Here is a 21198-nt window from a genome sequence, read left to right as displayed (position 1 = left end):
GTCAGCGAACAAGATGTTTAATGTGGTGTAGTTTTTGGTGATGATGAAGTCCAGGGTTTGGCTGTGTGACTATGTGGCTGATATGGGGGGAAAGAAAAGGGTCAAACATGAGGAATAGACATCAGTTCTTAGGTTGGTCATCCACATGGATAATGACATCACCAATAATAAAGCCAAGCACTGAGATGGTTGGAACATCTGGGATGGAAATACAGTGAAACAGAGGCTAAAATTGTCTACCAATAAATAGAGGTGAGAAGTCACTTGGAGATGAAAATGAGCAAGAAAATTGGAAACTCTATTCTTAATCTAGTAATATCATAATTTTTTTTTAAAAAAGTCAGCATTGTAACACCTATTGTCCTTTAAATATAATTGGCTGAATACACATGCTTTTTATTAAACTTCTATTTATAGGCTAACCTGTTTGCATCCCACTGTAAGTACTGGCAGTAGCCCGCTTGACTCCCATTATCTCTTGAACCATTTTTATTTTTCATGAGAGTTCATTGAAGTTTTGTGTGTAACTCATTGTTGCTACACTTAATCTATAGGATGATATTGCTATGTAAATTTTATTTCTTTTCATTTTCTCCCACCTATAGCACAGCCTTGAGATAATCTAGAAGCCTTATTAAAATCCTCCTTTCAAGATTGGGTTAATTAACTCTTTCCTATTTATTTCAGCAGAGTACTTATCCTTTTTTCTCCCCTGAAGGCAGTTGTATTATTAGACTTCCTCTTTTGCCATTCCTATTTTAGGCTCCAACAATTCCCATTATTTCTCTGCTGATTACTTTTTTTCCCCATATAAATTCCTGATTAAATCACACACACACACAAACTCACACATACTATTAGTGTCTTACATGAAAGAGTGGTCTGTTTAATATCTGTTTTTAAAAATGTAACTCTTCGGGGCGCCTGGGTGGCGCAGTCGGTTAAGCGTCCGACTTCAGCCAGGTCACGATCTCACGGTCCATGAGTTCGAGCCCCGCGTCAGGCTCTGGGCTGATGATGGCCCAGAGCCTGGAGCCTGCTTCCGATTCTGTGTCTCCCTCTCTCTCTGCCCCTCCCCCGTTCATGCTCTGTCTCTCTCTGTCCCAAAAATAAATAAACGTTGAAAAAAAAATTTAAAAAAATGTAACTCTTCTAGTCATTTTGGTGGTAGGCCAATTATGTTAATTAGAGTATATTGAGCAAAGTACATATTTCCAGTCTCTGCACATATATTATTCAATTTGATCAAGCTTCAATATATAAAAGCTTTTTGCAAAATGTAGTGTCAAAATGTTACAGGCTTTGGTCAGAATCTTGGCAGATTAAGTCAATTAAAAAGGTCAAAATAATGGTCCTTTATTTTACAGGAAGTGTAAATGTACAGAATTTATTATCTAATAAATGCAAGTCTGTAATTCAGTACTACGATAGAGAATATAAATGCATCCAAATCAGGAAGTGGAAAAAGTTGGTTTATTAATAGTAACCAGATATAAGATTTGCTGTTCAGTTTGTTGCTATCTTATTTATTGCCCTTTATTGTTCTGGAAAACCTTTATGTCCTCATAGAGACAAAACACATTTTCTATTTGGTCAAGTTGTCTTCATTATTAATTTTTGGTTAGCTGAATATCTGACAAATTAAGGTTGTTTTGTTTAGTGATGGAAGGAGTCTTCCATGCAGGGTATATATAAGATTATTTTCCCTTCTGCCCAATTCAATACCAAATAATAGTATTGAAGGATTCATTCATTTAACAGATATTTATTAATTATCTCTAGTGTCCCTTACGGTGTTTTAGGAGCTGAGCATACATCAGTGAAACAAATAAACAGAAAACAAACTGAAACACTCCGCCCTCATCATCTTACATTCTAGTGGGGAGTTATATAATAAAAACATCGTATGAGCGTATTAGATGGTAACTTGTGTTCCACAGAGGCAGACAAAAAACAGAAGGAAAGGAACAAGTGGCAATTGGCAGTACCAGGGTAAAGACACCATTTCAAACACGGTGCTCAGGAAAGGCCTCTGGTACTAAAAAGGGAACATTTGATTAAAAACTGCATGTACATGAGAAAATGAGGGCAGTGCTTATTGGGAGGAAGGTGTGGGAACAGCAGTGTAAAGGCCTTAAGACTGGAACTTGTCAGGCTGTCTAGAGGAGCAGCTTGAAAGCTGGCATGGGTGGAGCAGAGAAGGGAAAGATGAGGGTGAAGGGAGGGACATGCCAGATCACGGGGGACTAGATCATGAGCTGGTTAGGTCGTGATCTCACAGTTTGTGGGATCAAGCCAAGCATTTGGCTCTAGGCTGACAGTGTGGAGCCTGCTTGGGATTCTCTCTTTCCCTCTCTGTGATCCTCCCTGCTCAATAAATAAACATTAAATAAATAAATAAAATAATAATAATAAATAAATAACAAATAATAAAATAAAATAGATAAACATTTAAAAATAAAGGCTTATATAGCAGGTCAAATGTAAGCTAGAATAGTTTTGTTGTTGTTGTTGTTGTTATTAAAATTATATTTCACAAGACCATATGGTTATGTGGGAGATATCCAGGTGAAGAATGGGGAAGAAGAGTATCCTAGGCACAGGGAATAGCAGGCGCCAAGAGTCAGAGGCAAGATGTTTTTCAAGAAACTAATAAATCCGTCATCATTGGAGCATAAACAGTAAGGGGGGACTTCCATAGATCAGGTTGTAGAAGTAGAAAAGATGAAATTGTGTATAGTTCTGTAAGCCATGCTAGAGACCTACAGTTGTACCATAAGAGCCAGGAGAAGACACTGTGATGACTTACAACAAGAGTAACATGATCATATATACATTTAAAAAAAGGTTACTCTAGAATCACGTAGTGAGGGTGAGGAAGGGAACTGAGGGTGGTTACAGTGGGATCAACAAGGAGACCATTGTAGCATTTCATCCAAGAGATGATGGTGGCTTCATGATAGTTTAAATGGAGAAAAATGAATAAAACCGAAAAATCTTTTAATATATGTGATCAAAGGAATTTGTAGTTATTTGGATATGGGAAGAAGTGACAGAGAAAGAATAGCCAAGAACAAGTTCCAGATTGCTGGGTGGATTGCCTGAGAAGATTGGGGTGCCATTTAAAACACTAGGAAAGGAGAAGGTGGTGCAGGGCAGCCTGGAACAGTAGAAGATGTTGCTTCCCATCGTGAATTGTGAATGTGTTAATGTCAAGTAGGCAGATGGATATGTGGTTCAGAATTCAGGAGAGAATTTTGGACTGAAGATAGCTGTTGCTATACCCCAAAATAGCAATTAAAGCCCAATGGAAGGAATAAGATAGCCCCAGGGCTAGAGTATTGAGTGAGAAGGCTTAGGATAAATCTTGAGGAATTTAATGGCAGAAAAGGAACAATAAACAATGAAAAATGAGGAATAGTCAGAGAAATAGTAGAAAAAGAATAGGAGACTTACAGGGACAGAAAAATTCAGGAGAGAGAGTTCAAAAAAGAAGAATCAACCAACAGTTCAAATTCTTCCAAAAAGTTAAGCAAGGTTAGAACAAACACTATAGATTGAATTATGGAGCATAGAAGACATCAGTGACTTTTATGAAAGCAGTTTCAGTGGATTTGTGGATGTTGAAACCAGATTAGAATGGACCAGAAACTAAAATTGGAATGTGGAAATGGAGAAAAGTGCAGGCAACACCTATCAGTTTGGATGGAATGCAGATAGAATATTAGCTGGATTAGTGGGTCAAAGGAAAGATGCTTTTGTTTTATCTTATACATTTTTCAAGATGGGGCAATATGAGCATTCTTAAAAGCAGATGAGATGGAGGTTAAAAACAAATGAGAGAGGAGAGACGGATTAACCATACAAGGTTCAGAGAAAGAAGAACAAACTGGAATCTAGAGAATAAATAAGAGGATTGGCCTTGAAAAGGATGAAGGGCCTTTTTTCCTTTGAATTAGGAGAAGGGGAGTATGTGTCTGTTGTACATTGGATTACATCTTTGGTGGTAAAAGTTGGAAGAAATCTCTCACATATCTGTAGAGGATATGAGAAAAGATAAAGGGTTTTATCTTCAAGTATACTGGAGAAGGTTTAAAGTCATTAAGGGGCATGGGGAAGAAAGAAATTTAAGTAAACACTATTACTAACAGTCATGGGAAATTTTGAAAGCCCAACTGAAGAATATTAAATTTTTTTCTATCAACCTGTGTAATGGATGTTTTTCCACCTAGATTATAGCATGGAGAACGTGCATAGTGGATTCATCTGGAGTTAGGCATTTGGCATTTATGTATGGATAAAGACATTTTAGGTAAGAGTATAGTGGGTAACAAGGATAAAATCAAAATAGATGAGAGGAGTATAAATATTTTGATAGACATAGATAGACAGGATAGGTAGATACAATAATAGAAAAGACAGTGGTTTGAGACTCAGCAATATTTTTTTTAAGTGTAATTATAGTAGCACAGTGACATATACAGAATTTTAGCAGATTGTGGTCAGACAGTGAGATTTCTGAAGTAGTTTAATGTGATTGTTTGGTTTATTCCGTGGTAATAGAAATGTGTGGTTGACATGAAATTGAGGAAAATGCTATTTCAGAAGTAATATTCAGATGTAATTTCAGATGTAATAGAATTTCAGATGTAATATTGAAAATGTGGAATTCAAAAATAGTAGTACAGTTTGGCCAGAGAGTAACAATGTTGAGCCGGGTGCCAAAGTTATTAAAACAGAAGTAAAAATGACCAAGAAATTGCTAGCTACTACAGAGGGTTGAGGATTGAAGAACTGAAATGATGTAAGCCACAAACGAGCAAGGGTAATAGTCTGAAAGTAGTATGAGGGAACGGGGAGGGAAGACACTGACACATTGACACAACTCTGTCTAATTGCATATGGTGTGTGGGATAATGTATGGTCTTTACTTGACAAAATTATGAGGGATATGGTGTTCTCAGAGAATAACAAAGTTACTGAGAGAGACAGAACGTGAGTAAGGGCAAAGAGAGGGAGACAGAATCTGAAGCAGGCTCCAGGCTCTGAGCTTTCAGCACAGAGCCTGACACGGGGCTCAAACACATGAACTGGGAGATCATGACCTAAGTGAAGTTGGGCAGTTAACCAATTGAGTCATCCAGGTGCCCCCCAATTTTTTTTTATTATTGAGTTGTAATGGTTCTTTATGTGTTATGGATACAAGAGTCTTTTGCCATACGTGCTTATGCTCACACACGCACATACTAAAACACACACGCACACAATTTTCTCTTAGTTGTCTTTTCATTTTCTTAATGGTATCTTCTGCAGAGTAGGTTTTAAATTTTTGTAAATTCTAATTTATCAGCTTTTTATGGTTTGCCTTTTGTTTCATATCTAAGACATCTTTGCTTATCCTAATATAATGAAAAATTTCTTCTATTTTTCTTTTAAAAGTTTATAATATTAGCATTTATATTTAAGTCTATTATTTATTTCAAGTTGATTTTTGAGAAGTATGTGAAATGTCAAAGTCCACTCTCCTTCCCTTTCCACCATGGATTTCTAGTTGTTTAACAACATTTGTTGAAAAATACTATCTTTCCTCATTTAATACTTTGGCATCTTTGTAAAAATTTATCTCTTCTTTTCCGTTAGTCTAGATACACTTATAGGTAATGTAAGTCTTCCAACTTTTTCTTTTTTTCTTATTTTTTTATTGTTTATTTTTGAGACAGAGCACAAGCCGGGAGTAGCAGAGAGAGGAGACAGAGGATATGAAGCAGGCTCTGCATTGACAGTAGAGAGTCCAATGCGGGGCTTGAACTAATGAGCCCCAAGATCATGACCTAAGCTGAAGTTGACCGCTTAACTGACTGAGCCACCCAGCCACCCCCCAACTTTTTCTCTTTCAAAATTGTTTTAGCTATTCTAAATCTTTTACATTTCTATACTGTTAAAATCAGCTTGCCAATTTCTTAAAAAAAAAGTGTATTGGAATTTTGATTGGGATTGAGTTGAATCTACAAATAAATTTGAGAATTAACACCTCAACAATACTGAATCTTCCAATCCATTAAAATGGCATGTCTCCATTTCTTTTTTTCATTTTTACTTTGCCTCATAATTTTTTTTTTTTAGTTTTTAGTGTATAGGTTCTTCACTTACTTTGCTAAATTTACCTCTAAGTGTTTCATGTTTTTGTTTAGGTAGTATTGTCTTTAAAATTTACTTGGTAATTGTTTATTGCAGTTAATTACTTTAAATTGGTGGTCATATTAAACTAATATTTTTTGAACATCTACTATATGCATTTACTCGCTTTACCTTGGGATTATCATGATGAGTAAAATCATAGGCCCTCTTGTTCTTTTCAAGTTCTCAGCCTACTGAAGGAGACAGACGTTGGTAAAACAGTGACACAATAAGTGTAATAAAAGAGACATGCCTAGATCTTTAGGACATATAATCAGACAATTTGACCTTGCCAAGAGGGTAATTTGACCTATAAAAGTGCAGAGGGTTGAGTTCTGAAGGATGAACAAGAACTGATGAGGTGAAGAAGGGAGTGAAGAACAGTCTAACTAGAAGAAAGAGCATGAACAAAGAGATTCTGTGGTGGGAGGAAGCATAGGTGAGGATGTGTACTGAGAGATGATTATGATAGGAGAGAGCAAGGAGAAGCACGATGTTAGATTTAGTTTGAGAGCTATCTTAGTGGCTTGCTTGATCATGATCTGGAAATCATGTTTGTCTTTTTCTTGAAAGATTTTAGGCAGGAACATAACATTATTATTATTATTATTATTATTATTATTATTATTATTATTACATTTCAAAAGGTCAGTGTGGCTGCCATGTGGATAATGGGTTAGAGGAGAGAAGTAGTAGAATTAGAAAAGTTAGGTGGATATTGTCAGAGATGGTGGCTTGGAATAGGGTGGTGAATTGTAAATGGAGAGAAATGAATAAATTTAGGAAATAATTCAGAGGAAACAAGTAATAAGTTAGTGATGGATTGGATGTGGCAGGTAAAGGAGAGGGAAGGGTTAGGGATGTTATTAATGTATCAAATGCATGGCAGTGACATTTTTAAGACAAGCAAGAGGAGGCATGAAATAGATCATTGATAAGTGTGTTTGGAACTAGAAAAGAGGTCTTTGTAGTAGAGAAACATTCATTGCCTAAAGGAGTATAGTTATGAATCAAAGTCTCACGTGAAGATAAAATTATTTAAGGATTATGGGATGAAAAGAGAGGAGGGCTACACTCAGTTCCTATTCTTCTTTCTAATGCAATATGTTTTAGCTATAAGTGTGTCAAGATAATCCTGTTCATTTTGTTCCTTTTTTTCAATCAAAATCTCTAATTTTGTCAGTTTTTCTCCTTTGATTTCTTATGTTTTGTCTTGCATTTGTAACAGTCTACTTATGACGTTATATTTGTACCATTATTAATCTTTTGTTAATTTTATCCAGTTCTACAGAATAATAAGAATAAGGATAGAAAATACTTGGCCAAAATGCTAATTCCTCATGTAATGCACAAAATTCACATATGATGGGGGTTTGTCGAGCAAACCTCTGAGTGGGCATATTTACTTTGTAGGTGATCAATAGAAAGATAAAATGTGAATAGGCTGGGGAAGAAAAATTGAGAATGAAGTAAAAGACATGTGTCATAGTATCTATATTCATGAAATATTGAAATTATCAGTGGATATGAGTACAGATGTTTCCTTCTTATGACAGTGTTTGACTTGTGATTTTTTGAATTTCTGCTGGTATGAAAGTGACACACATTTAATAGAAGCCACACTTTGAATTTTGCATTTGGACTTTTTCCCGGGCTGGTGATATGGGTACCCTGCTCTCTGGTGATGCTGGATGAGGCAGCGAGCTACAGCTTTCTCAGCCATGGGATCATGAGGGTAAACAACCAATATATTTAGAACAGTTCTGTACCTAGAGTGCCATTTTGTTTTCACTCTCAGCACAGTATTCAGTCAATTCCATGAGGTAGTCAACACTTTATGATAAAATAGTCTTTGTGTTAGTTAATTTTGGCCAACAGTAGACTAATGTAAGTGTTCTGAGCCCCTTTAAGGTAGCTAGGCTAAACTATGATGTTTTATAGGTTCCGTGTATTAAATGCATTTTCAACTTCTGATATTTTTAATTTATGAAGGGTTTATTGGGCTATAACCTCATCATAGGTTGAGGAAGATCTATATTTTACAAAATTAGCTTTCTAATTATTTAAAATGATGGTGATGATACCTAGGTTTTTGTCGTCGTCGTCGTTGTTGTTAGTAAAGTATCACCACAACTTGAGGCATCTCAATTCCAAATAATAACCATTTCATTACTAAATATGAAAAGTAAGAAGTAGTATGATAATATATAAACTTTCCATTCCCCTTTTAGATGCCATCTATTATTTATTCATAAAGCAATCCTTAATCTGGGAGTGGAGCCAGTAAATTGATTTCATTTTCATGACTTCTAACAGTTTTTTGGATAAGAACCATTGTTATAACTTAGTAAAATTGGGTAACTGTTTCCTGACAACGTACAGGAAAAAATACAATTTCCTATAATAAAACACTGAACTTCATCCAATTCAGAGAAATATGCTGAATTCATAAACAGAAAATCAAATCCTCTAATGTAGAATGAATATAGATATTATGGCCACTGGGATTGTTCTTAAACTTGAGTTGCTATTACTTATGCAAAAGTCCAAGGAAAGTGAATGGCTCATTGTTGAACCCATTGAACAAACAGCTTTGATTTCCAACAGTGATTTTAATCGGGACTAATTATATGACTTAGAATAAGGTACTCTTAAATGGCTCATGCTCCTGTTTCATCATCAGTGAACTAGGATGAAAAGTATACTTTTTCTCTGTTCTTGAACTCTTAAAGTTGTAAAGAATAATAATGCTAGTGTACCCTACCGATATAAATGCAAAAATATAATGACATAAAAAATTATTTAAATCCAAGCATCAATTAGATAATTTTTTCCAAAATAAACTAGGTATATACGGGAATAAACATTTTTAACTGCTATATATACCAAAATATATGTTTCTTTTTTCCTTATGCAACACTTTCCACCTAGCTAGGCTTACTGTTGAGAATAGAGGAATGCAGCATTTTGAATATGAAGAGAAACCATAGATATCATATCCAACGGCTAGGAGGCTTTATTTAATTATTGCAAATTGAAAGCTAATCTGATTATGAGGTCTTGAGATACTAGGAAGGACATCTTGATTTGTCTATAACTAAGAGCCTTATATATGGAGACAGATAATTCTTTATTTGGAGTTGTCATTATTATTCCATAATGGCAGGAAACATGCATTTTCTCAGTCCTTTGCATATATTAATGTTTTTTTGTTTGTTTGATTTTAAATTTTATTTTTTATTTACATCCAAATTAGTTAGCATATAGTGCAACAATGATTTCAGGGGTAGATTCCTTAATGCCCCTTAACCATTTAGCCCATCTCCCCTCCCACAACCCCTCCAGTAACATCCTGTTTGTTCTCCATATTTAAGAGTCTCTTATGTTTCATCCCCCTCCCTGTTTTTCTATTATTTTTGCTTCCCTTCCCTTATGTTCATCTGTTCTGTGTCTTCAAGACCTCATATGAGTGAGGTCATATGATATTTGTCTTTCTCTGACTAATTTCACTTAGCATAATACCCCCTAGTTCCATCCATGTAGTTGCAAATAGCAAGATTTCATTCTTTTTGATTGCTGACTAATATTCCACTGTATATATATGTACCACATCTTCTTTATCCATTCATCCATCAGTGGACATTAGGCCTCTTTCCATACTTTGGCTATTGTTGATAGTGCTGCTATGAACATTGGGATGCATGTGTCCCTTCGAACAGCATACCTCTATCCCTTGGGTAAATAACTAGTAATGCAATTGCTGGGTCGTAGGGTACTTCTATTTTTAATTTTTTGAGGAACCTCCATACTGTTTTCCAGAGTGGCTGCACCAGTTTGGATTCTCAACAGCAGTGCAAAAGAGAACCTCTTTCTCCGCATCCTTGCCAACATCTGTTGTTGCCTGAGTTGTTAATGTTAGTCATTCTGACAGGTGTGAGGTGGTAACTCATTGTAATTTTGATTTGTATTTCCCTGATGATGAGTGATGTTGAGCATTTTTTCATGTGTCGGTTGGCCATCTGGATGTCTTCTTTGGAGAAGTGTCTATTCATGTCTTTTGCCCATTTCTTCACTGGATTATTTGTTTTTTTTGGGTTTTGAGTTTGATAAGTTCTTTGTAGATTTTGGATACAAACCCTTTATCTGATATGTCATTTGCAAATATCTTCTCCCATTCCATCAGTTGCATTTTAGTTTTGCTGATTGTTTCCTTCACTGTGCAGAAGCTTTTTATTTTGATGAGGTCTCAGTAGTTCATTTTTGTGTTTGTTTCCCTTGCCTCTGGAGAGGTGTTGAGTAAGAAGTTGCTGCGGCCAAGATCAAAGAGGTTTTTGCCTGCTTTCTCCTGGAGGATTTTGATGGCTTCCTGTCTTATATTTAGGTCTTTCATCCATTTTGAGTTTATTTTTGTGTATGGTATAAGAAAGTGGTCCAGGTTCATTCTTCTGAATGTCATTGTCCAGTTTTCCCAGCACCACTTGCTGAAGAGACTGCCTTTATTCCATTGGATATTCTTTCCTGTTTTGTCAAAGATTAGTTGCCCATACATTTGTGGGTCCATTTCTGGGTTCTCTATTCTGTTCCATTGATCTGAGTGTCTGTTCTTGTACCAGTACCATTCTGTCTTGATGATTACAGCTTTGTAGTATAGCTTGAAGTTCGGGATTGTGATGCCTCCTGCTTTGATTTTCTTTTTCAAGATTGCTTTGACTATTTGGGGTCCTTTCTGGTTCCATACAAATTTTAGGATTGTTTGTTCTAGCTCTGTGAAGAATGCTGGTGTTACTTTGATAGGGATTGCATTGACTATGTAGATTGCTTTGGGTGGTATTGACATTTTAACAATATTTGTTCTTCCTATTCAGGAGCATGGAATCTTTTTCCATTTTTTTGTGTCTTCTTCAACTTCTTTCGTAAGCTTTCTATAGTTTTCAGTGTATAGATTTTTCAGCTCTTTGGTTAGATTTTTTCCTAGGTATTTTATGGGTTTTGGTGCAATTGTAAATGGGATTGATTCCTTGATTTCTCTTTCTGTTGCTTCATTGTTAGTGTATAGGAATGCAACCAATTTCTGTGCATTGATTTTATATCCTGCGACTTGGCTGAATTCATGAATCAGTTCTAGCAGTTTTTTGGTGGAATCTTTTGGGTTTTTCATACAGAGTATCATGTCATCTGCAAAGAGTGAAAGTTTGACCTCCTCCTGGCTGATTTGGATGCCTTTTATTTCTTTGTGTTGTCTGATTGCTGAGGCTAAGACTTCCAATACTTATGTTGAATAACAGTGGCAAGAGTGGACATCCCTGTTGTGTTCCTGACCTTTGTGGGGAAGCTCTCAGTTTTTCCCCATTGAGGATGATATTAGAGTTGGGTCTTTTGTATATGTCTTTTATGCTCTTGAGGTATGACCCTTCTATCCCTACTTTCTTGAGGGTTTTTATCAAGGAAGGATGCTGTATTTTGTCAAATGCTTTCCCTGCATCTATTGAGAGGATCATATGGTTCTTGTCCTTTCTTTTATTGATGTGATGAATCACATCATTTTTTTTTTTTGCAGATATTGAACCAGCCCTGCATCCCAGGTATAAATCCCACTTGGTCGTGGTGAGTAATTTTTTGAATGTATTGTTGGATCCGGTTGACTAATATCTTGTTGAGGATTTTTGCATCTGTGTTCATCAGGGAAATTGGTTTATATTTCTCCTTTTTAGTGGGGTCTCTGTCAGGTTTTGGAATCAAGGTAATGCTGACTTCATGGAAAGAGTTTGGAAGTTTTCCTTCCATTTCTATTTTTTGGAACAGCTTCAAGAGCATAGGTGTTAACTCTTTCTTAGATGTTTGGTAGAATTTCCCTGGAAAGCCATCTGGCCCTGGACTCTTGTTTTTTGGGAGATTTTTGATTACTAATTTGATTTCTTTACTGGTTATGGGTCTGTTCAAATGTTGTATTTCTTCCTGTTTCAGTTTTGGTAGTGTATATGTTTCTAGGAATTTGTCCATTTCTTCCAGATTGCCCATTTTATTGGCATATAATTGTTCATAATATTCTCTTATTATTGTTTTTATTTCTGCTCTGTTGGTTGTGATCTCTCCTCTTTCATTCTTGATTTTATTTATTTGGGTCCTTTCCTTTTTATTTTTGATCAAACTGGCTAGTGGTTTATCAATTTTGTTAATTCTTTCAAAGAACCAGCTTCTGGTTTCATTGGTCTGTTCTACTGTTTTCTTGGTTTCAATAGCATTAATTTCTGCTCTAATCTTTATTATTTCCTGCCTTCTTCTGGTTTTGGGTTTTATTTGCTGTTCTTTTTCCAGTTCTTTAAGGTGTAAGTTTAGGTTGTGAGTCTGAGATCTTTCTTCCTTCTTTAGAAAGGCCTGGATTGCTATATACTCTCCTCTTATCTCCCAGAGGTTTTGGGTTGTGGTGTTATCATATTCATTGGCTTCCATGAACTTTTTTATTTTATTTTATTTTTTTTTTTATAAAATTTTTTCAACATTTATTTATTATTGACAGAGACAGACAGAGCATGAGCATGGGAGGGGCAAGAGGGGGTGGGACACAGAATCTGAGGAGGGTCCAGGCTCTGAGCTGTCAGCACAGAGCCCGACACGGGACTTGAACTCATATACCGCAAGATCATGACCTGAGCCGAAATCAGACGCTTTACTGACTGAGCCACCCAGGCACCCCGGCTCCCATGAACTTTTTAATTCCCTCTTTAAACTCTTGGTTAGCCCACTCATTCTTCAGTAGGATTTTCTTTAGTCTCCAAGTATTTGTTACCTTTCCACATTTTTTCTTGTGGTTGATTTCAAGTTTCATAGTGTTGTGGTCTGAAAATATGCATGGTATGATCTCAATCTTTTTGTACTTGTTGAGGGCTGATTTGTGTTCTAGTATGTGTCCCAGTATTCTGGAGAATGTTCCATGTGCACTGGAGAAGAATGTATATTTTGCTACTTTAGGATGAAATGTTCTGAATATATCTGTTAAGTCCATCTGGTCTAGTGTGTCATTCAAAGCCATTGTTTCCTTGTTGATTTTTTGATTAGATGATCTATCCATTGTTGTAAGTGGGGGTTGAAGTCCCCTACTATTACTGTATTATTATCAATCAGTTTCTTTATGCTTGTTATTAATTGATTTATATATTTAGGTGCTCTCACATTTGGCACATAAATGTTTACAATTGTTAGGTCTTCGTGGTGGATAGACTCCTTAATTATGATATAATGTCCTTCTTCATTTCTTCATACAGTCTTTATTTTAAAGTCTAGATTGTCTGATATAAGTATGGCTACTCTGGCTTTCTTTTGTTGACCGTTAGCATGATAGATGGTTCTCCATCCCCTTACTTTGAATCTGAAGGTGTCTTTAGGTCTAAAGTGGGTCTCTTGTAAACAGTATATAGATGGATCTTGTTTTCTTATCCGTTCTGTTACCCTGTGTCTTTTGATTGAAGCATTTAGTGCATTGACATTTAGGGTGAGTACTAAAAGATATGAATTTATTGCCATTATGTTGCTTGTAGAGTTGGAGTTTCTGGTGGTGTTCTCTGGTCCTTTCTAGTCTTTGTTGCTTTTGGTATTTATTTATTTATTTATTTATTTATTTATTTATTTGTTTGCTTTTTCATCTTTCACCCTTAAAATTTCCTGCAGGGCTGGTTTAGTGGTCACAAACTCCTTTAATTTTTGTTTGTCTGGGAAACTTTTTATCTCTCCTTCTATTTTGAATGACAGCCTTGCAGGATAAAGAATTCTTGGCTGCATATTTTTCTGATTCAGCACACTGAATACATCCTGCCACTCCTTTCTGGCCTGCCAAGTTTCTGTGGATAGGTCTACTGCAAACCTGATCTGCCTTCCTTTGTAGGTTAAGGACTTTTTTTCCCTTGCTGCTTTCATGATTCATTCCTTGCTTGAGTATTTTGTGAATTTGACTATGATATGCCTTGTTGATGGTTGGTTTTTGTTGAATCTAACGGGAGTCCTCTGTGCTTCCTGGATTTTGATGTCTGTGTCTTTTCCCAGGTTAGAAAAGTTTTATGGTATGAGTTGCTCATATAACCCTTCTACCCCTATTTCTCTCTCTTCCTCCTCTGAGACCCCTATGATTCTGATGTTGTTCCTTTTTAATGAGTCACTGATGTCTCTAATTCTTAAATCATGCTCTTTTGCCTTAATCTCCCTCTTTTTTTTCTGCTTCATTATTCTCCATAAGTTTGTCCTCTATTTCACTGATTCTCTGTTCTGCCTCATCCTTGCTGCCATGTCATTCATTTGAGATTGCAGCTCAGTTATAGCATTTTTTATTTCATCCTGACTAGCTTTTACATCTTTTATCTCTGCAGACAGGGATTCTAATCTATTTTCGACTCCAGCTAATATTCTTATTATCGTGATTCTAAATTCTGGTTCAGACATCTTGCTTGTATCTGTGTTGGTTAAGTCCCTGGCTGTCATATCTTTCTGCTCTTTCTTTTGGGGTGAATTCCTTCATTTCATCATTTTGAAGGGAGAAAAAAGAATTAATGAGGTAAAAAAATTAAAATTGAAAAATATTAAAATTAAAAAATTAAAAACACAAACCCACACAAAATCAAATGATGCTAGATCCTAGGTGTGTTTTGGTCTGGGTGTTGAAAGGGGCTTGATAGATTAGAGAAAAAGGGGGAAAGATTTAAAAAAGGGAAATTATTTGAAAGCTTGAAAAATGAGAACACTGAAGTAGAATAAAATGAAATGATGGAAGTAAAATAGAATTTGAAAAAATTTACACCAAAGTAAAAAATATAGTAGAAAAAAATTAAAGAAAAATATTTTTATTAAAAATTGAAAATAGAAATGAATTTTTTTCTTTTTCTGTATTCAAGAAAAAGAAAAGAAATGAAAAGAGAAAAAAGAAAAAAAAAGAAAGGAAATTGAATAGATGGACCAGTGAACAGACTGAAGTATGACTGATACCACTTCGTTTTCCCCTAGAAGTCAAACTATGAAGCGGTTTATAGTCCATAAACTAAGCAGGCAGAGACCTGTGTTCTTGAAGACTGAGGTTGGCCCAGTTGGGCGGGGCTTAGCGTAACAGCTCCGTTCTCCATTAGATGGCGCTTCTAGCCTACTGGGGTGGATTGTTCTAGTGCTTGTAGGTGTGTGCACACACTCACAGGAGCGGTAAAAATGGCGTCACCCAGCTACCAGTCTCTAGTATCAGAACTCTGCTCTCTCTGATCAGCAATCGTGCACTCTCACTTTGTCTTCGGCTTCCGACCACTCACTGCTTTTACACTGTCTGTGACCAAGCTCTAGGCAGAACCACCCTCCTGAGTTTTATCTCACATGTGGCTGTTTTTCCTGACCCTTTATTTCTGAGGGACTGTGGCTTTGACCCGTTCTGCCCCTCTGCGGGAGGGTCTCACTGAACAATGGCCGGGTGCCGGCCACACCCAGGAATGTTCGCTGGACCGTGCTGCTTCCGACGTTCGGAGACTGTGGCTGGATGCCAGCCCGCCCCAGAACAAGTTCACGCGATCATGTAGCAGCAGCAGCATTTCAGGGATTATGGTAAATCACAACATGCATCTGGCACCAGGCTTCACCCCCAGCAACCTTGTTCTAGCACCAGTGAATGTGGTTGTTCTCCCGGGTCCACTGGCACCTTTGCCTTTGGGGGAGTCACACAGCGTCTACCAGGTGTCCTCCCAGCAGGGGAACCGGCTCTCCCTGTGTGGCCCAAAGACCTCCGGATTTGTCTTCCCACCAGAGCACCACCAGGTATCGAGCTACGGAGTTACAGCCTTTGCGCTGCCCTTGTTTACAGTCTTAATGGCATTTAAACCCTCTCTTTTCTCTTTTCTCCTTTCTCCCCTTTTAGTTCAGTCCCTGTGACTGTTTACACTTTTCCACTTTCTCTCCAGCTGCTTTCGGGGGGATGCTTTTCCTGTATCCCACATTTCCCATCTCCATCCTCTCTCTGCCCTCCCTGCCCTCTGCAGCTACTTGCTCCCCAAGTTCACCTCTAGCGCTGTGTACCTGATAAGTTCTGTGGTTCAGGTTGTGCAGATTGTTGTGTTAATCCTCAGATCAGTTTTCTAGGTGTGCAGGATGGTTTAGGGTTGTTCTGGCTGTATTTCATGCACACGAGACACAAAAGAAACTTCCATGCTGTTCCACCATCTTGGCTCCTCCTCCTGCACACATTAATGTTTGACAGATATCTGAGGAAAAAAGGATACCAAGTGAGATGTATACTCATCCATTTATTTACATTTTTAAAAAAGAAATAGAAACTGTCCTAGGTTCTAAGGATACAAAGATGTGTCAAACACACCAAGGAGTTCAAGATCTGTGAGAGAAGAAAGACATACAAAAAAGTGTAATGAAATACTAACTTCATAAGATGTGGTGTTTTTCAATAAAGTCATTTTAGAGGGAGGCATTCTTTAAAAATAGCATAAGGACTAAAAGCATTTTTGAAATACTTCTGGAATAATTCTGTTACTTTGAATTCTGTTACACAAGACTTTACTACTTAATTCTTGAGCCAAAATGGTTGTCTTGGGTTTTTCCTTAACATTTTTAGAAGACAATGTGTTGGCTTTTGACATTTGAAAAAATCACATGTATATCCTAAAAAAATATATTATCCCTAATGCATGGGATTTCCAGGAATAAGTATCCAAAGTGGGTTGAGAAAAATAGGGTAACGAAATTTACCTACCTACTCCGCTCCTGCATTGAAAAATTAGACACACTCACTCAGAGTCTAATTTTTATGTCAATCTTTCATTCATCCTTTCAGTTATTCATTTGATAAATGTTTATGAAGTGCTTACTATATGCAGGGAATGCTCTGGACACTGGCCTGGCAGTGAAGAGTGAAACTTATTCTTCCTGGTAGAAAAAATAAAGTAACTGACACATAGTCCTGAGACTTATGTGGGGCTTCATACTTCTTCATAAATTCAAGACAGTTAGGCCCAGGGTGCTAATCCAAGCTGAGTTGCCACACCAGCTACAGTCAGAAATGTTGGAAAAGTAGAGAAAGCATGGAAAATCTGTCTCTATGCTTTCCCCCTGCCTTAGTGCGTTTTTTGGCAAGGAGAATTACCAAGGTGAGTTGAGAAGGAAAATAAACTAAGGAACAGATCTTGCCTTTAGGCACAGAACTGACCCAGGCTAATGAAATGTGGCACATAAAATATGGAGAATGCACAGTGGAATGAATAACTGAAAAATGAAATAAAGGGAAAAGTCTAAAACATGATCATATAATAGAAATAAAAAATGAAACATATAATAAATATAGTTCTAAGAGTAGAAAAGTAATACTTGTTTTTTGTCCTTGTATAAAATAAATTATAGAATACAAATTAGTGGTCAGATAATAAATGCTAGAGAAAGTTTGGTTGAGAAATTAATTTAAGCTGACATAATTACGTGATGCTTCATAACAGTGTTATTATCTGAACTGGGCCTAGAAAGGCAAGTTACTTCATTTAGCCTTAAACATTAAAAAAATTTTTTTAATGTTTATTTATTTTTGAGAGAGAGACAGACTGACAGGGTGTGAGCGGGGGATGGGAAGAGAGAGAGGGAGACACAGAGTCCAAAGCAGGCTCTAGGCCCTGGTCGTCAGCACAGAGCCCAACATGATACTCGAACTCACTGACTGTGAGATCATGACCTGAGCGCAGTAGTCGGAGGCTTGACTGAGCCACCCAAGTGCCCCTAAAAAAATTTTTTTATGTTTATTTATTTTTGAGAGACAGAGCAAAAGTGGGGGAGGAGCAGAGAGAGAGGGAGACACAGAATCTGAAGCAGTCTCCAGGCTCTGCCCTGCGACGCAGGGCTCGAACCCACGAACCGTGAAATCTTGACTTGAGCTGAAATTGGATGCTTAACCCACTAAGCCACCCAGGCGCCCCTACTTCATTTAGCATTTAACAAATATTTGCTAATAATCTGTCATTTGGCAGCAATGAGACTCTTGGACTTACTTGTAAAATAGGAAGTTGAATTGAGTGAAATTTTTCAGTCTGAACAACTCAGTGCATGCTCTTATTCTCTGTGGAAAGAAGTAAACTTTGTTAGGTGGCAGGAAAAGATGAAAATTGTGGCAGGCAGAATGATGGTTCCCAAAGATTTCTGTGTGCTAATCCCCGGAACCAATGAATGTATCACCGTACATGGCAAAAGGGACTTTGCAGTTGTGAATAAGTTAAGGACCTTGAGATGAGGTGATTGCCCTGGGTAAAGTCAAACTGATTACATGGGTCGTTAAAATTGGAGATGCCACCATAGCATTGGTAGGAGATGGGGAGATATGACTATGGAAGAATGGTGAGAAATCTGTAACATTGCTGGCTTTGAAGATGACAGAAGCAGGCCATAGGCCAGCGAATAAGGGTGACCTCTAAAACCTGGAAAATGAACACAGGCCCCATGACACCTTGATTTTAGCCCCGCGAGACCTGTATTGGACTTCTAACGTATGAGACTGTAAGATAAGACATTTGTATTGTTCTAAGCCGCTAAATTTGTGGTACTTTGTTGTATCAGCAATAGGAAATGAATGTAAAAGTGTTCATGTAAAAGTTATAGTAGGTCCATGATGCAGAGGGAAAACATATCAAATGTTTGTGATGAACAAAGATAAGAAATTGATAAGAAATTTGGTGGAGGTGTAGAGTGTGGATAGAGAAATAACAAGATCAATCAGTACAAATGGGTTGGGTTAAATTATTGATGGCCTTGAAATTTAGGCAAAACAGTTTTGTTTATTTATTTATTTAGGTTTTTTTTTAATGTTTATCTTTGAGAGAAAGAGACAGACACACACACACACACACACACACACACACACACACATACACACACAGACGAGTTGGGGAGGGGCAGAAAGAGAGGAGACACAGAATCTGAAGCAGGCTCCAGGCTCTGAGCTGTCAGCACAGAGCCTGACATGGGGCTCAAACTCATAGACCACAAGATCATGACCTGAGCTGAAGTTGGACGCTTAACCGACTGAGCCACCCAGGCGCCAGTATACTATTTGCTTTTTAACAAATCATTAAAATATCAGTCATAAAAGTCAGATATAGAGTCTTATAAAGTAACATAGACTGTATATTTAAAAAGCTATATTTTGATTATTTGACAAGAGCTTAAATTCTTTTTATAATTTTTAAAATCAGACTGACTCCAGCAAACTGTCATTATTTAAATAAAAATATGACCCTATACATACTTGAATATCAATAATAACAATGAAGTAGTAACCCCTTAGTTAATAACCCTTAGTTTATACAGTTCTTGCTGGTATGTGGGATCTTGCAGAAAGTTTCATTTCATTAAGAAAAAAATAAATATCTTCTAGAGACTAACTTTAGGAACAAAGGTACTTTTTGCAGAAAATTTTATTGAGAACAGATTTTAACATTACTGTAATGGAAATAAAACAACTGGGTAAGTTAGCCTTATAGAAGAAAGATAGGTTTATTAGAATTGTCTAACTCCTAATGAAGAGTTAATGAAATCCTCAAATCCTGCTGGCTGTATTAATGAAAAGACTCAAATGCAAAACCTCTGTGGGAAGTTGTAATCTTTGCCACGTTTAAGAAGTGGCTAACCAGTCCAACTTTACAACTGAGTGTATTTAAATAGGCTTTTCTTAAGGGAAGAAAAAAGTGTCAAACAGGAGGAAAAGGAAAAGAAGAAGGTGTGGGGCAGAAGGGGAGAAGAAGGAGAAGAAAACAGGATTTCTAAGAATGTTCCTATCTAGAAAGTGTAAATTAACTTTCAAGGCTCATTTATAGTTAAGTGAGCCTTTTTTTCAAGGGTTTAGGTAATTTTGAGTCTGAGGAAAATGAGATGGAACAAACCTTGTTCTTTGCTTTGGAAAGAAAGGGAATCTGCCATTTCGCTTATTCTTTGCGCAATTCACTGTGGATATCACACATGGTAACAGTCTACACAGATAACGAAATGGGTTACATGGAAATTTAGTAAGATACTTCAAATTCATAATCCTGGAATTTACTGCTTAAAAGGCATTCACTTTAAAATTTGTTTTAATTTTGGCTTTTATATAAAATCTAAACAAAAAATTGATTTTGCATTCACCAGAACAATAAACATTTAAGAAATTTTGGCCATACCACGTGCTGGTGAGGATATGGAATAAAGGGGACCCTTATATTTCGGTAATGGTTGTATAAATTGATACAGCAAGTTTTCAGAATGATTTGGCAATATCTGGTTAAGTTGATCAGGATCCAGCGTTCCACTTCTAAGTGCTGTATTTACTTCAGAAAAACTGTTGCATATGTGCACAAGAAAATATGCACAAGGGCATTCAATGCAACATTGTTTATATAAAAAAATTAAAAAAAATAAATATCCATTATTAGAAGTGGATAATTTTATATTCAGCAGTCACAATGAATAAAGAAAATAAGCAGGAAAATGTTGAGAGAAAAAGGCAAACTCTTAAGAACTCATACAATACAAGGCCTGTTATTCAAAAATTTGAAACATAAGAATAATATATGTTGTACATAGACACGCACAACATATTATACGTTTGTGTGTAAAAAGTGTAAAAACATGGTTGGAAAGTATACATTTCAGTTTGTTTAGAATGTAATGGGGATGGCATGGAATAGAATGAATTAGGCTGCACACACAAGAAGAACTTGGATCAAACCTTTACTGTTTTATGTCTTTCCACAATTACCTAAAGAAAATGTGAAAACATGTTTATTAAATCTGAGAGTGGGTACAAGGTATTTGTTAGGTTACTTTTCTGTATTTTCAATTATAAACCAATTAAAAACTAAAGGATAATATTTAATTATTTCACCATATATACTAACCATCTCAGGAATAATCTGGTGGTGGTTTTAATTTGGGTGGTTTTGTATGGTTCCATTAATTCTATTTCAGCCTCAGATCATATTTTTCATTTCAGTCAGCTGGCCTATATTCTTCCTTAGATTGTGTTCTTCTAGCACAGAG

The 21198-nt window shown here is 36.6% G+C and overlaps 1 protein-coding gene across 1 annotated transcript in view; it reads left to right on the top strand.

Annotated features, from left to right (window-relative positions):
* The first annotated feature begins 232 nt into the window (after positions 1–232).
* CSNKA2IP (casein kinase 2 subunit alpha' interacting protein) overlaps positions 233–21198 on the top strand; it is a 78566-nt gene continuing 57600 nt past the window's right edge. Inside the window, exon 1 of the mRNA XM_047874047.1 lies at positions 233–252. The gene's annotated coding sequence lies outside the window, so the exon portion shown is untranslated. The remainder of the gene's footprint in view (positions 253–21198) is intronic.

Source organism: Prionailurus viverrinus, chromosome C2, assembly GCF_022837055.1.
Source record: "Prionailurus viverrinus isolate Anna chromosome C2, UM_Priviv_1.0, whole genome shotgun sequence".
NCBI classification, from domain to species: domain Eukaryota; kingdom Metazoa; phylum Chordata; class Mammalia; order Carnivora; family Felidae; genus Prionailurus; species Prionailurus viverrinus.
This window is presented reverse-complemented; position numbering and strand designations above follow the sequence as displayed.